Genomic DNA, 15,619 nt, shown 5'->3' on the forward strand with positions numbered 1-15,619 from the left:
CAGATAAACCTTGAAATATGCTGTGCAGTGAGAGAAGCCAGTCAACAGAAGCCCAGATCGTCTGAGTCCATTTACACGAAATGTCCAGAACAGGCAAATCCCTAGAGGCAAAAAGTAGATGAGCAGTTGTCAAGGGCAAGGAGGGCATAGGTAGGGGGAACAGTCTGTGATTTCTAAAGGTACAGGGCTTCCTTTGGGAGTTGAGGAAGGTCCTAAACCTGATGGTGGCGATGGCTGTACAACTCTTGTGAGTCCGCTGAAAACCACTGAATTGAATACTTTGAACAGGTGAATTGTATACTATGTGAATCATATCTCAAAAAAAGCTGTGACAAAAAACTAAGACATAATCAATTACCACAAGTTAAAAAAAAAAAAAAGTACAGGGAAGGTTTAACCACAAAGGGATAAAGGAATCTGGGGGGAGGAGGTACGAGAACTGTCTAGATCTTGTTTGTAGCCCTGGTCTGATTCTGTGCATTTGTCAAAACTCACAAAACTGTACACCCAAGATACAAAAATAAATTGGCCTGTCCCAATCCATATTAAAAATGGTTACCCTCAGGGCACCTGGGTGGCTCAGTCGGTTAAGCACGGACTCTGGATTTCAGCTCAGGTCAGGATCTCAGGATCGTGGGATGGAGCCTGGTATGGGGCTCCATACTCAGCAGGAGTCAGCTTTACATTTTGTCCCTCTGACCCCTCTCCCCTCCCCTCCACCAGCTCAGGCACGCATGCAAGAGCACTCGGTCTGTCATTCTAGAATAAATAAATAAATCTTTTAAAAATGGTTACTCTCTTGTAGACACTATGCTAAGCCCCTTACAGGCCTTGAATTGTTTAATCCTTAAAGCAAACCACTTAAGTATTACTCGCCCCATGTGGGCAAACAGGCTCAGAGAGGTTACGTGACCTGCCTGGAATCAGTCAGGAAACGTTTTCAGATTTTGAACCCAGTTCTATCTGACTCCAGATCCCACATCAGCGTCCACTGCGTTATGCCCTCTACATACTGATCATCTGGAACATTCCCTGAGCACCTCTCAGGTAGTTGTCAATGGTCACCTGCCTGATTACTGCCCCACTGGTGAGTTCCTTGAGGGCTGAGACTGTGCCTGAGAAATGTGTGTCGCCCACCATGCTGGGCACAGACACAGGCACCCTAATAGGCAGTCCACAGATGTTTGGGGATCAGGGTATAACAAAAGAGAGGCAGGGTGAATGCCATTTGGAAACGCAGATGAGCAGCCTAAGATGAGTTGACTCTGGGCCTCCAGTCTGGCCAGGGGGCCACACACCCTCACTCAATGGGCCTCCTGCCGTTGGATCAGATATCTGAGCCTAAGCTGAAGAACTGAGAGACCACACCTACACTCCAGCTCTCTCAGCAGCCTGGGGGCAAGACACTTCTCCTGGCTGCATTCCTCAAAGATTTAGTACTGCTCCTCCTAGAATGTCCTCACCTCACTAACTCACAGGAGGCAATGAGAACCAGGTCGATCCTACAGGCCACAGACTTCCTCGGTCTCTCAAACCCATTCCCTTCTCTCCATTCCAGCTGGCTCCCCAGGCTGCCATCACCCCTCTTCTGCCTACAAGCTCTCTCACTACCCCCATCAGTCTCCTCCCCAGCCCTGATGCTTCACCCAACAAATCCCACAGCCAGGGAAAAAGCTTGAAACATGAATCTGCTCACATCATTCTCCTGATATCAAGGATAGCATTGACCCTTGAGGGAATGAGAATGAGATAAGAATGAGAAAAAGATGCCCTCCTCCAGGCAGGCACGGGTCCCATACTGGGGCCCATATCCTGGTGAGTCAAGAGGCAACCCCTTAGTCGGCATCCTTGTGCAGGACACATCCTGGGTAACTGACCAGGTCACTGCTCTGAATGCAAACACCAAACTCTTGCCAGGGGCCTCCAAGGTCCTGCACAATGTGGCTCTGGTTTATTTCTGCAGGCTCTTCCCCCTTCACTCTAGGCTCACCCCCGCCCCCAGCCACTGCACTCCACTCTCTGTCCAGACAGTTGGTACAGCTCTGGACTCCCCAAGCATTCCACGTATGCCCTCCCTTTGCACAAACTGTTCCCTCTAAACCCAGCCAACTCCTGCACACCTTTCAGTTCTTACCTTAGATGTCCCTTCTTCCTTCACCAAGCCTCACCTGACCCCACTACCCCAAATACTTGCCTCCCTCCCAATATCCTCCTTTACCCTGTACCATAAGAGCCTGTCTACTCGGCTGTCTGTCCTCTGGACCCCAAGCTCTGCAAAGGCAGGGACCTGCTGTTTATTCACCAGTGTATCTGGGGCATATGGGGCATATACTTGGCATGAGATACTTATTGAAAGAATTAATCAACTAACAAAGAGGTGACGGAGTTAAACAAGATGATTTATCATCAGTAGGACAACAGGATTTCAGTTTGGGAAAGGGCTCCTGGGGATCCCTGGGTGGCTCAGCGGTTTGGCACCTGCCTTTGGCCCAGGGCGCGATCCTGGGGCCCCAGGATCAAGTCACGCGTCGGGCTCCCGGCATGGAGCCTGTTTCTCCCTCCCACTGCATCTCTCTCTCTCTCTCTCTCTATCATAAATAAATAAATCTTTAAAAAAAAAAAAAAAAAAAGGAAAGGGCTCCTGACTAACTCCGTTGGACTGATCATTGTACTGAGGCGGCGGCTGATGCCTTGGGGAGGGCCCATGACTTTCCTCAGCTCCCATGCTCGCAATCCCCAGAAGCCACACCAACCCTCCATCCACTACAGTAGGCAGAGAACAGAAATCCCTGCAGCCCCAATAGGAGACAGTCTGATGGCCAAATGCAGTGGAACACAGTAGTTAAGCTCCAGGGATCTGCGTTGTGATAAGAAGGCCCAGGGCTACTTATGAGCTGTGCGGCCTTGGGTGAGTAATTCATATATTTTGGGTCTCCAGTCTGTAAAAAGGGAACCAGGGACCCATGATGGATGGGCAGGGATGCATGAGATATGGCCCGGAATGGAAGAGATTCGGCGTGAAAAACACTCAGCAAAGGCCCTGGCACATGCTCATCAATTAAAATGAGCTGTGCATCCTGTAGCTGATCAGTGCTTCCTATCTCACACTCCCTCCTCCCCCACTGGGCCCCAGGTCTAGGGTTTCCCCCTTTGCCAATCCCTCCAGCACAAACCTTACCCCCAACTCCCTTCCACCATCACTGCCATGCAATGGACCACTCCAACTTCACCAAAAGCAGAGAGAGGACTCCAGAACAGTCTTCAGGATTTCGGGGTTTTCAAACAATCCCCTCAACTTCAAATATCCCCTTCTATGTCTGGGAAAGAAAAGGGAGCCTTCAGGAATGCAGATGAGGCCACGTTCAATACCAGGCCATTCATCTGCTGGGAAGACAAGAATATGTCTGGCAGATAGCACCTTTTAAAAAATATTCACAACCTGTTTCCCCCAGTATCTTGATGCTTGCAGCTTTGGGTAAATTTTAGTTTGGAATCAAAGACTCCAAATGTGTGTCTCCTATTAAATCCTTGGGTGGCACCTGGCAAATTTACCTCTAGGTCTCCAGGGAAGCAGAAAAATGAATTATTAGCATTTTATCTGTGAGAGGCACATCTCATAAAGTCGGGGAACAATGTAGTTTCCCCTCAAATTAATTTCATTTTATTTTAAAATGGTCCATAGAAAGTGAGCAGAAGAAATAGATTGTTTGCTGATCAGCAAAGATCCTCCTGTGCTTTGAGAGGGAAGAAAACAGTTCATTTTCCCAGATTACTGGATGGAAAGCAAATGTGAACTCTCCACCTCACCTAATGCGCTTGCATTTTGTGCTCTCGTGGCTTTAATCCCACCATCATTCGGTATGTTCAATAAGCATACCAGACTCGGCAAGGGGGAGTTTGGGTTTTTTTTTTCTTAAGAGCCCAAAGGGGGCTGTCTGTGTTTCCACAGCACAGTCTATACATCTGACATGAGTCACATCGCCCTGCACTGCGATTCTGTTCTCCACTCCTGTCCCACTGTGCCCCTAAAGTCAGATATTTCTCCCCCCGCATCTTTATCCCCAGGTAGGGTTGCCAATTAAAATACCAAATGCACAGTTAAGACTGAATGTCAGATAAGCCTGCAGTATTCTGGACCTAACTTACACTAAAAAATATTCCTTGTCTATCTGACATGCAAAATTTCATTGGCACCCTTTTTGTTTGCTAAATATGGCAATCCTAACCCCAAAATCCCCTCTCATCTCATCCACCTGACTCTGAGAAGTCATACCCATTTTCCCATAGCTGAAGAAACAAAGGCTCAGATGGGCTAAAGATCCTGCTGAGGTTACCCAGCTAGTGGGTGGGAGAGCTGAGAGTGAGCCTCTATCTTTCCACCCACGTGCCCCGTACATGTTGTGGAGTCAATGAATGCAGCACGCATGCATGCAGATGCCAGGCACCCAGGGAACCCGCTATGCACCTTTCTCTGAGTCATCATTCCCTCCCTGGAATCCCAGCCACACTTCCTTATTAGTGAGATTGCTGCCCCACATTCCTCTTCTTGGGAAAGGGCCAGCTTCCCGGGAACAGCACTGATGCTGTGGATGGGGCCAGGTTCTCCCTAAGTGAAAACAAATCTCCTGGTGCCAGGAGCAGCAGGGGGGGGCAGGGTGGCTGGAGAGAGCGGGTGCTCACCATCCTGAGAAAACAGGTGCTGGGTCAAGGCCTGGATGCTGACCATCCCCCATGGCAGCCTGGCCTCCTGCGCTCCATCCAGACAGGCAGAGAACTCGGGGCAGGTGTCCCACCCCTACTGCAGCTGAGTGACCTCAGACAGGGCTGACCATGCAGGAAGGCAGGCTGGCCCAGAGCAGCACAGTGGAAGGCAGAGGACACCCACAGCTGTTCCCTCTGCCTGGAACTCTGCCCAAACCCCCCACCTCACTTAAGTGTCCCCTCCCCATAGTAAACATCACAAACCGTAAGTTCATGAGCAATTTCTCTTGTTCAGCACTTTTGTTCTCTTTGCCACCACGGCCGTAGCACCTATAACACTGTCTGGGGGCCTCTGGGTGGCTCAGCAGCTGACCGTCTGCCTTTGGCTCAGGGTGTGATCCCGGAGTCCTGGGATCGAGTCCCCCGTCGGGCTCCCCACAGTGAGCCTGCTTCTCCCTCTGCCAATGTCTCTGCCTCTCTCTCTGGGTTTCATAAATTAAAAAATCTTCAAAAAGAAAAAAAAAAAAACACTGTCTGGCAGACATTGGGTGTTCAGGACATACCCGGTAAGTGAAAGACTGAATGGAGGTCTCTGTTTAAAAAAATAATAATAAGTAATAAATATATATACACAGATATGGATATTTTATATGCATATTTATATATACATACATAAACACACATGCACACATATGTGCCCATACACACACACGCACACACATAAACCCAACTAAAATTAAATACAAGTAATGCAGCATGGGGATGCCTGTGGTAAACCCTCCAGAGGACCCTACCACACCCCTTCACACATACCGTGCCCTCTCCCTGAATTTCACAAAACTATTCAACTTTCAAACCCCAGCTCAGGGGGCGCCTGGGCGGCTCAGCCACCTGAGAGTCCACGTCTTGATGTCCCCTCGGCTGTGGTCTCAGGATCGTGGGGCTCTGCACTCCACTCCACGATCGATGGGTCCGCCTGGGAGTCTCTCTCCCTCTGCCCCTCCCCCTGCTCACTCACACTCTCCCAATAAATAAAATCTTAAAAAAAAAAAACCTCAACTCAGTTGCCTTTTTCTCCCAGAAGAGCTCTCTGACCCTCTCGGCCCCCCCACCCTGTGGGGGAGCCCATTGCCCCATCCCCTCTTTGACTTACTGGTGCCGTCACTGTTGTGGTCATTACCCTGCATCGTAATTTACTAAACTGCACATTTTGAGGTCCTTGTGGTGGGCTGCGTTTCGCCAAAGACGGCTGGGGCAACCTGTCCCCCACACGTGCTTTTCTGGAATGTGACCTTGACACACACACACACACACACACACACACACACCGGCCGGTGGAACTCCTCCTTGCTCCTTGGGAAGTAGGCTGTGTCTTGTGGGAGACTGTGGCCAACCGAGAGAGTGATGCCCTGCTGGTCTGGGATGCAGCTGTTAACTGACCCAGAAGCTTCTACTTTCTGCCTCTGGGAAGCCGGGCACCACGGAAGAAGGGCAACTACCCTAAGACTTCCCTGCTGCACAAAGTTCAAGCTACACGGAGAGAGGCCCCGGAAGACGCTATGTGGAGAGAGACAAGCATGAGGGCACCAAACATGGGACTAAGGAAGCCATCTGGGGAGTAAATTCTTGAGCCTCGGCAACCGCAGAGATGTGCATCAGAGATGAACTGCCCAACTGAGCCCTTTCCAGATCCTAATGCACAAAACCAAGAGCAAAATCAACGGGTGGCTTTGAGCTGCTAAGTGTTGGGGTAGCTTGTTTTGAGTGATAGTTAATTGAAACATCCTTGAAGACAGGAACTCTATTTCATTTAACTTTACATCCCCTAATCTTAAAACAGTGCAAGGCTCATAGCTCAATAAAATTCAGCTGAGTTGAACTGGCTCAGACTGAATTTAATTTTCCCCAATTTAGAAGGACTACTTTGGTAAATAAAGCCAAATGTCCTCAGTCACCAGCTGAAACTGCTACCTGGCCCATGTGAAAAATGGAAGGGAAGAGCATACATGGAAATGTATAGACTATTATATGGGACTCTAAACAAAAGACTTTTTATGGGAATGAAATAAAACTATGATTATCCCTAGCAAGTTTTAGGAATATTGCCGGCATGACAGCCACTGTAAAAAACATCACAAAAAAATACTCCCATTTTTGGGTCTGGTGCCAGGAAGCCATGACATATTTCTCCATTCCCTGCAGGACCAGAATGGAGATGTGATCCTATGGGCTTGGCTCTTTCCTCCCAGGCATTCGGAGACTGAGTCTGGCAAGTCAGGGACTCTGTTGCCAGTAAAAATCGCATTTACTTTTTTTTTTTTTAAGATTTTATTTATTTATCCACGAGAGTCACAGAGAGAGAAAGAGGCAGAGACACGGGCAGAGGGAGAAGCCGGCTCCATGCGGGGAGCCCGACATGGGACTTGATCCCGGGTCTCCAGGATCACACCCTGGGCCAAAGGCAGCGCTAAATCACTGAGCCACCCAGGCTGCCCGCATTTACTTTTTATTGGCTGACACTTTGGAGCAGCCTCAATGTGGAGGGCTTCCTGTTCAGTGATCCGGCTTCAAGACATCTCACTGGACCAACAACAGCTGTTCCCTGGTCTGAGATGTCCCTTCATGTCCTCTACCCTCCGACTTGCCTCAGGGGGGTGGGGACGTGCTTCTGCAAAATCCTCTTAGGTTAGCACCCACCTTAGACCTTCCATCTTTCTGAGATCACAAACTCAGAACCAAAAGGGACCTCGGAGTCACCTATGTCATGCTCTGGCCTAATCCCTGCTTCAGAACACAAACAGGCCTTTTCTTCCAGTGCACTCTCAGGACAGCTGGGAGGGAGTAGGTGTGAGTCGTGATTCCACTATTTGTAGACAGAGGCACCTTAGCAAGTCCCATGACCTCGCTGGGTCTAACCAGGCCAAGGATGCTCACAGGATACCCATGGAGACTGCATGACATATGGGTGTGGGGTGAATGAATGAACGTTGCTGATGAGTCCAGAGCTCACGGTAACAATCCATCAGCTTCAGCCTGAAATAATGTCTTTCTTGCTGTAGCCCCAGCAGCTCCAGAAAGCAACCCCCCCACCTTTGACAATCTAGATCCTGGCTTCATTCTCTGGAATTTCTGGGTGTTGGAAGTGCATGGTCTCCAGTTCCCTGGGAGCACCCTGCTTTGGGAAGAAGCCTCATATTGACATGAGCAAACCCCCACCATGGTGATGGGTCAGAGCTGGGCCCTACCCACATCCAGTCAGAACCAATTTGCCCAGGACATATTTACGAGGATGGAGAGAAAGGAAAGCTCTTTCTCACTTGCTGATATAATCTGAGGAAGTCAGGGCTAGGGTAGTGACAGCCAACTGACTGGCACATGAGAAGCTGAGCTAAAGATAAACCCACCAGGAAGGAAGGTACAGCTGGAAAGGGCAAAGGGCAGCTGAGGTCATGATGGGGCCCTCAAGCAGCTTTAGCCCTGTTCCTGGACTTCTCGTTTACATGAGTCAGTGTTTTCTTCCCCTTTATGTTCACATGAGTTTGGGTTGGATATTTTATCACTTGGAACTGAAACTGTGCCCTTTCTATCTATGCACAAAATCAAAGCTCCCTCTAACTCTCTTTGTGGGGCAAATTCCACAAAACTCTACCTTCATAGAGTTCTAAAATCAGAGAATGAGCATCTTTCTGGTCTCACACATGGCCTCAAAGATATGTTTTTCAGGCCCACCCAAGGACCTACTTATTTATAAAGGGTCCCCTGCCTCCATCACACTTGATTTTACCTATCTTTTCAACCCTGAGGCAGTCCATGGTGATTCACAGACAAGATACTTCACACTCACCTCCAAACACTAAATAGTCCATAAACATGGGCAGTCCGGGTGGCTCAGCAGTTTAGCGCCGCCTTCAGCCCAGGGCATGATCCTGGAGACCCAGGATCGAGTCCCACATCAGGCTCCCTGCATGGAGCCTGCATCTCCCTCTGCCTGTGTCTCTGCCTCTCTCTCTCTCTCTGTGTTCTCATGAATAAATAAATAAATAAAATCTTTAAAAAAAATAGTCCATAAACAGAAAACAGGGAGGTAAAGAGACTCCCCTTCCAGACAGAGAGAACCTCCCAAGCACCAGTAAAAGCAAGAGAGGTATCCAGCTGAAGTCTTACCTGGGAAGTTGGGATGAATGACCAGACCAGCCTGGAAGACCACTGTCTTTCATTGGCAATAAACTGGGTCTGATGGAGAAAGTCATGAGCACTTTCCAACTACAATTTCTTCTAGAGTCCCTTTATGCACCAGAGTGATTATAAAAGCCAATCAGTCATTTTGGAAAATCAGCACTTATTAATATAATCAGGTTGTTCAATTAAACCTTACTGAAGTATTTTTTAAAGATTTTATTTATTTATTTGATACACAGAGAGAGGGAGAGAGAGGGAGAGGGAGTATGCATACAAGGTGGGGTGGAGAGGGGCAGAGGGAGAGGGAGAAGCAGGCTCCCCAATGAGCAGGGCTCAATCCCAGGACCCTGGAATTATGAGCTGAGCCAAAGGCAGATGTTTAACTGACTGAGCCACCCCGGTGCCCCTAAACCCTACAGAAATATTAAATTAAATCTGTATTGAAGTTTAAAGTTGTATGGAATCAAGATCAGGTTCACTATCAAGTATGGGGACAATGACTTTAACACAGAGGGCATAGCCTGACCCCATGTTTGCTTTAGCAACTCCTTAAAGTGATCCAGAAGACCAGGACCACTCCTCAGTGCTCATCAAAGGATAAGCTGACCATGACAAGGGTGTCAGCCATCACCCCTTTATGAGGCCAATTATATTGGGTGACTTTGGGGGCTCAGGGTGTATCATTCAAGAAATACTTGTCTGAGGATGAGCTTTTGGAGAAACATGACCTCTGAAGTCCTGGGATTCGCTGGCAGAAAATTGCAAAGCATTAACAGGAAATATCTGTTGCCTTCTCTGACAGGTACTTACTTAGCGTGAAAAACAACAGGTGCCATTAACCAGCTACAACAGGCACTGCTGGCTGCGAACCCAATCAATATCCCTTTCCTGTGCTCTTCCTTAGGAAAAGCACTCAGATCAGGTAGTCATGGTGGGAAAGACATGTCCAGCTAAAGAACTAAATTTCTTAGCTTCCCTTGGAGAAATGGTGGCTGGAGAGGGGCTAAGTGTTGGTCAAAGAGATATAAGCAAGATTATTGGGTGGGGCATCAGTGAGGCTCCTTGAAAGAAGAGCTGAATTCACTGGCAGGCACCCCTTCCTCCACCCTTCCTCATTCTTCATTGTGCTTAAAATGTAGAAGCAATGACTGGAGCTGTAGCAGCCATCTTGGGACCTTAAAGTACTTTGAGAATGTAAATCATGTGCCAAAGATGCCAGGGAAGAAAGACAAAGAAGCCTGAGATGTTGTAGAACCACCTGCCTGACCTTGGACTGTCTACCTGCCTTGGGCTGTTACAAGAGAGAAAACTAACTCCTTGTTTGTGTAAGTCAGTTAGTTTGGTCTCTGATACTAGCTGCCAAACACAATCTGACATCAGATTGCCCAATTAAAATCAAGTGTTCTTATTGGTCAAGAATGACAACTTTGATTCACCTCTGGCCACCTCTAACAATCAGAATGCTCTAATTGAATGATACATAGGTTTGTGCTCTAATTCTGGAAGAGCTGATCAAGTAATATCTTCACTGAGCACAGGGCAGGAAAAGGGGCAAAAGAACTGAAAGATCCAGACTCTGCCCTCAAAGAGCTTACAGGTAATGGGAGAAGCAGGTCATGGCCACACAAAAGGCTTCCAACAAAAGGAGCCATGTGATCCACAGCTGAAGCACCACAGACACCAAGCAAAGGCTGTAGAATTTCAAAGAAGGGAAAATCTGCTTATTCTGGGACAACCCCAGGAAGGATGTAGGGCTTGATTTGGAGCCATGAGGCTGAGAGGAAGGGGAGAAAGGAGCCATTCCAGGTGGACAAGCTGCTTGAGCAGAGGTTCAAGATTAGGCATGAAAGTGTTTGGGGGAGGGTGGGAATAGCCTGGGAAGCCACCGAGGTTCCACTGAGGCAAGAACAGGGGGTGACAGGACGAGGAGCTTGGGCTTGACTCTATGGCCACTAACAGAGGCTAATCTGGGGTGCCAGGAGGAATGGACTGGATGAGAACAAGCCTAGGGTGAGACTCCCATAAGGAGGCTGACTGTGGTCTGTAGGCCCTGAGACATTCTGAGTAGGGATGGCATTTGCCAGCTCTGGCCCATGTGGCAGACAGAATGACAGTGGCAATGGCACAACCCCAACCTTTCCAGCTGAGAGTAGCTCTGAACAGCTGGAGGGACAGGGCAAGCCCAGTGCACATCATCCCTCCTCCCCTCCCCTGCAGGCAGGCTTCCCTTTTGGAAGATTTGGCATTTAGCCTCCTCCCATTCCCCAAAGAAAGGACACGAATCTGGCATCCAGAGGCAGAGAAGGATGATGCCCTCCATCCAACAGAGGGTTCAGGACTCCAGACACAGGCTCACAATGGCTCAGAATGGAAGGGACCTCACCTGTCATCAGGAAACCACAGAATTCTAGAATAGTATGGGCTCCTGGGAGGTCCCTCAGGGATAAGCTCACCCACTGGTTTTCAAATTGGGTTCCATACGGCTGTAGGGTCCGATGTTCAACAAAGGGGATAGTGAGTGTGCCAAAACAACTCTACTTTTTTGTGTTTCAGATATTGAGGTTCCCAGAAAGGCTGCATTTCAAACCAAGTCTGAAACCCACCACCAACCCAACCCCCTTCTTCTTACAGATAAGGGAACCGAAGCACACAGAACCCTGAACCCTTTTTCTTGGAACTCCCATGGATCCTGTGATCACTGGTCAGTGTTACATTTCCAGGACAGCCTCACAAGATTGGGGCAATGCTGTTCCCACTCACTGTGGGAGCCTCAGTTCCCAGCACAAGACCGGCCAGCCACAAGGTGCTTCCTAGACACCTAAACAGAGCTCGGATTGAAGGTTAGAGGTGGCTTTCAGTGGCAGAGCCACAGTGACTCAATCCCTGCCACGCCTGTGGCTCAGCGTGGCCCAGTTATGCAGGCGCCAAGCTCAGGCATGTGCTAACAGAGCATCCTCAGCTGCTCTGCACAGAGTTCCCAGCCACCTGAGTCGGTGTCCCCGCCCTGCCCATGGCTGGCTGTCTCCAGCTTCCACATCATCCTGTCCCTGAGCAATGGCATGAGCAAGTGTGTCCCTCTTCATGGTTGTTTCTCCAACACTCAGCACTGCCCTTCTACTTCTCTTCACTGAATTCCTAATTTAAAAAAAAAATTTGCAGGACACCTAGGTGGCTCAGCGGTTTAGTGCCTGCCTTCAGCCCAGGGCCTGATCCTGGGGACCTAGGATGGAGTCCCATGTCAGGCTCCCTGCATGGAGCCTGCTTCTCCCTCTGCCTGTCTCTCTCTCTCTCTCTCTCTCTCTCTCTCTCTCTTTCCTGTCTCTCATGAATAAGTGAAATCTTTAAAAAAAAATTTTTTTTAATTTTTGCCAAATCTTTAAAAACACACTTGGACCATGCAGATCGTTATAGAGAGAGCTAGGGAAGGGCTCAATCGTGGGAAGTCTCTGGTGAGCCTCCCAGGAATGGTTTTTCTGTCTGGTGCTCATTTTTCTCCTTCTCTCTAAAATGGGAAGGCTGGCCACTCAATCAACCTCCTGAGAGCCATATCAGGGCCCTATGTAGCTGTAGGAAAAGTGACCCATGAATTGTATACATGAGGGAGCACACGGCAGGCCACCAACTGTGGTTTCATCCCACATCTCTGAGCCCAAACACCACTGGCCCAAAGTTCCTATCCAGATTTGCAGACAACACACGGCCCCATCAGCAAGGAGAGGCTGGAGAGGGATCACCATTTGATTTTGCACTAGATTGTAACTATCTCAACAACCACATTACAATATGAATGTGAACATGTGTGTGAGACCGTGTGTGTGTGTGTGTGAGAGAGAGAGAGAGAGAGAGAGACAGAGAGAGAGAGAGAGAGACAGACAGACAGACAGACAGAAAGAGACACAGAGAAAAGAGAGAGAGAGAGGCCTCAGTTGGGCAGTGAAACTCGCAGAGTGGCCTTCTGAGGCCAATCTCAACTAGGTTTCTTGATGTCAAAAGCACGGGATAATTTTTTCCCAGTAGGCAGCTCAATTCCTGGGCCTCTTAGGGCTACAAACATACCCAATGCCTTAAAAGTGAAAATTATCAGCTCCAAAATGTGAAAAGAAAACTGCAAAGCCATAATTAATAGCTGTGTAATTAAGTGGCTAAAACCTATAACATGAAGTCAATATCATGAACTGTTGACATCAACACTCATCACAATTTCATGACATTTGGGGGAGGGTAAGCCTGGTTAGGTCTTTCTCACTCTGCAGGAATTCCCGAGGACACATGATGACAGCAGAGAAACCAGAGCCCACTGAAAAATGAGACGTACACAGAGCAAAATAATTCCCAAAGCAAAATCATTACAGTTTTTTTCTAGCCATAACATAAATCCGATGGGGTCTGAGTGTGATGTGGGATGGTGGTGCCCCAAAGATGGGGAGGCTAGAATTGAAGATGCTAAAACTACCTACATGACCATCTGCAACTTTCAGCTATCACAACTCAACCCAAACTTAGAAGCCTTGGCAAATGTCTGGATTCTGACAATCCCACTGAACCTGTGTGCAAACACAAACGCACATACACACACTAACTGCCTATTTCCTGGTACTGCTGCAGTTAAGAAATACTTGCCCTCACTTCTTCCAAATGGAAACAAACTGAATCTTTCCTTGATATACAATGTACAATCAATAACCTCCTACTTCTCCTTTCATAGAAAACTCATTTTACTTTAAGGAAAACATGATGAATGATTAAGATCCATAACAAAGACCCTGTGCACGGAATACGTAAGGATTTCTAGTTGTGACAAGTCTGCAATGGAAAACTTTTGGCAAATGGAAAACCAAGGTAAGAAACGTGCCTCGGAGCATGTCTCCCCTGGGCACACCCCCCTCTTTTCCAGTGCCCGGTGCAACATGGAGCAACCTAGTCTATGCAAGCACAGGATGGATTTTACAGCTGAGCTGAGGCACACGAGGCTTTGTGAGCCTCTGTGCTTGTGTTTTCTTCCAGAGGAAGTTTGCTTAGGCTGGGCCAGATTTCTCTAGAAAGTCTGCTAGTGGAGATGCTCAAGTAGCCCATTCTTTCTGGGCCAGCGGGAAGCTGGGGGAGGGGCCATCTGTGCTCTGCAGAGCCCAGCAGGAACACTCCTCCTGTCTACGTGGACATTCCATGCACTTCCTGACATGCAAGTAGCAGCATCTGAAGCCTGAATCATAATGCTCCAGGGAGCCCAGGAGGAGCCCCCCACCACCACAGCTGAAGGTGCAAAGGTAGAGGCTGGTCAGATGCAAGGTCTGACCAATTTCAGGGGAGGGCCCTATATCCAAATAACTCCATATATCCAAAGGCTGGGAGGGCAAAAGCTGGGGTAACCTTCATATCCCATCCTTCCGATGGGATCCCTGTGCACTCTTCCTTCCCACCCTGGAATATTCAATCCAGGATGTCAAAAACACTTGAGTACCAACAATGCACAGAGTGGCCTTAGGAAGCACAGAAAGAGCACTGGACTAGGAGTCAAACAGTCGCCCGGTGCTGCCACTTAACTTGGTGACTTTGGGCAAAATATGCCACCTCACCCTTAATACGCAGGGCTGTTAGGAATATTGATAGGAATAATTAATGGAACTTTGTCAACTGTGCAAGCCTAAAGAATTAATCACAAGGATTGTGGGATTCACAATTATAGTTAGTGCAGCCTGATAAGTAGCAGACATCTCCTCCCATCTTCCAGCAGCCCTGCTTCAATTCCACTCAACTGGCAGATGACTGTGTTCTCCAAGGAAGGGGGGAGAAGGGCAGACCTGAGTTAGTCAATAGGAGGATTAGGTTAAAAAGGCTCAGATTAAGAACTGAATCAATAAATGTCACACTGTTTCTGAAAAAAAAAAAAAAAAAAAAAAACGTGGTCCTGGTCTTTCTAATCACAATACTGGCCTGGATATTGGCAGTGGTGTGTACTTTTCTTCCTACACCAGCACCTGGCATTTGGTAGATGCTGAACTACTTCCCAAATGAAGGACCAGGAGAGATGGAGAGAGACCCACGAAACCACAAACACTGAGTCACAAGGGGGAGAGCCAGACATGCGGTTGCTTTACCCTCACAATCCCACATTGCCGATCTGATTAAATTGATTGCTCATCTAATAGCCGATGTTTTTAATCCCTGTGGAATTGACCAGCTACCTCATCATGGTCTAGACACAGCCTCAGCGTTACTAAAACATTTAAGAAATTTTCAACTGTCACATTCCACCCTCGAAGCAGATGGCCGGCAGCATTCACAGGACAGCCTCCGGATGGCGCACTCAGCGGCCAGGGTGGGACCCCCAGCTCCTGCCCCTGGACAGAGTGGCCGTCCAGAAGCCTCTTTAGCTTCTCTTAGTAAGGTCCCCAGGCTGTGCAAGAGAACTGGAGACACTGACCTCATGGATGGGGTCAGAGAACGTCTGGAAAGTAGGCTACACATATTCCGACACATGGCAGGCCTCAAAAAATAGGACCCAGGGTGAATTGCAATTGAGGAAAGGGGGAGAAAAAAAGCCTTGTTTCTTTTTCCCAGGGCAGCAGGGCATCATGGACACACACCTGGGTGATTCAGGATGCTAAGGTCCAGGCCCAGGCGAGAAGTGAGGACCTTTCACTTGGAAAGCTCAGGATTTTCCATTGCCTGCTCATGTAGCAGCAGCTGTGCGGCCCCACACACACCTGGAAAGGCCCCCAGCCCTCGGTGTCTTGTTTGC

The 15,619-nt window shown here is 48.5% G+C and overlaps 1 protein-coding gene and 1 long non-coding RNA gene across 7 annotated transcripts in view; one reads left to right on the forward strand and one right to left on the reverse strand.

Moving 5' to 3' along the window:
• The window catches only part of ABTB3 (ankyrin repeat and BTB domain containing 3), a 310,781-nt gene that overhangs the window by 277,607 nt on the left and 17,555 nt on the right, over positions 1–15,619 (reverse strand). The gene's annotated exons all lie outside the window — the stretch shown is intronic.
• On the forward strand, positions 10,609–15,023 carry LOC112669021 (uncharacterized). Of its 2 annotated transcripts, XR_007413491.1 has the most exons (3): positions 11,236–11,394; positions 11,512–13,719; positions 13,885–15,023. It is a non-coding gene; the product is annotated as an uncharacterized LOC112669021 (long non-coding RNA). The 2 variants fall into 2 exon arrangements; XR_007413490.1 differs by having other exon boundaries at positions 10,609–13,719.

The sequence above is a fragment of the Canis lupus genome, chromosome 10 (assembly GCF_003254725.2).
Source record: "Canis lupus dingo isolate Sandy chromosome 10, ASM325472v2, whole genome shotgun sequence".
NCBI lineage: Eukaryota > Metazoa > Chordata > Mammalia > Carnivora > Canidae > Canis > Canis lupus.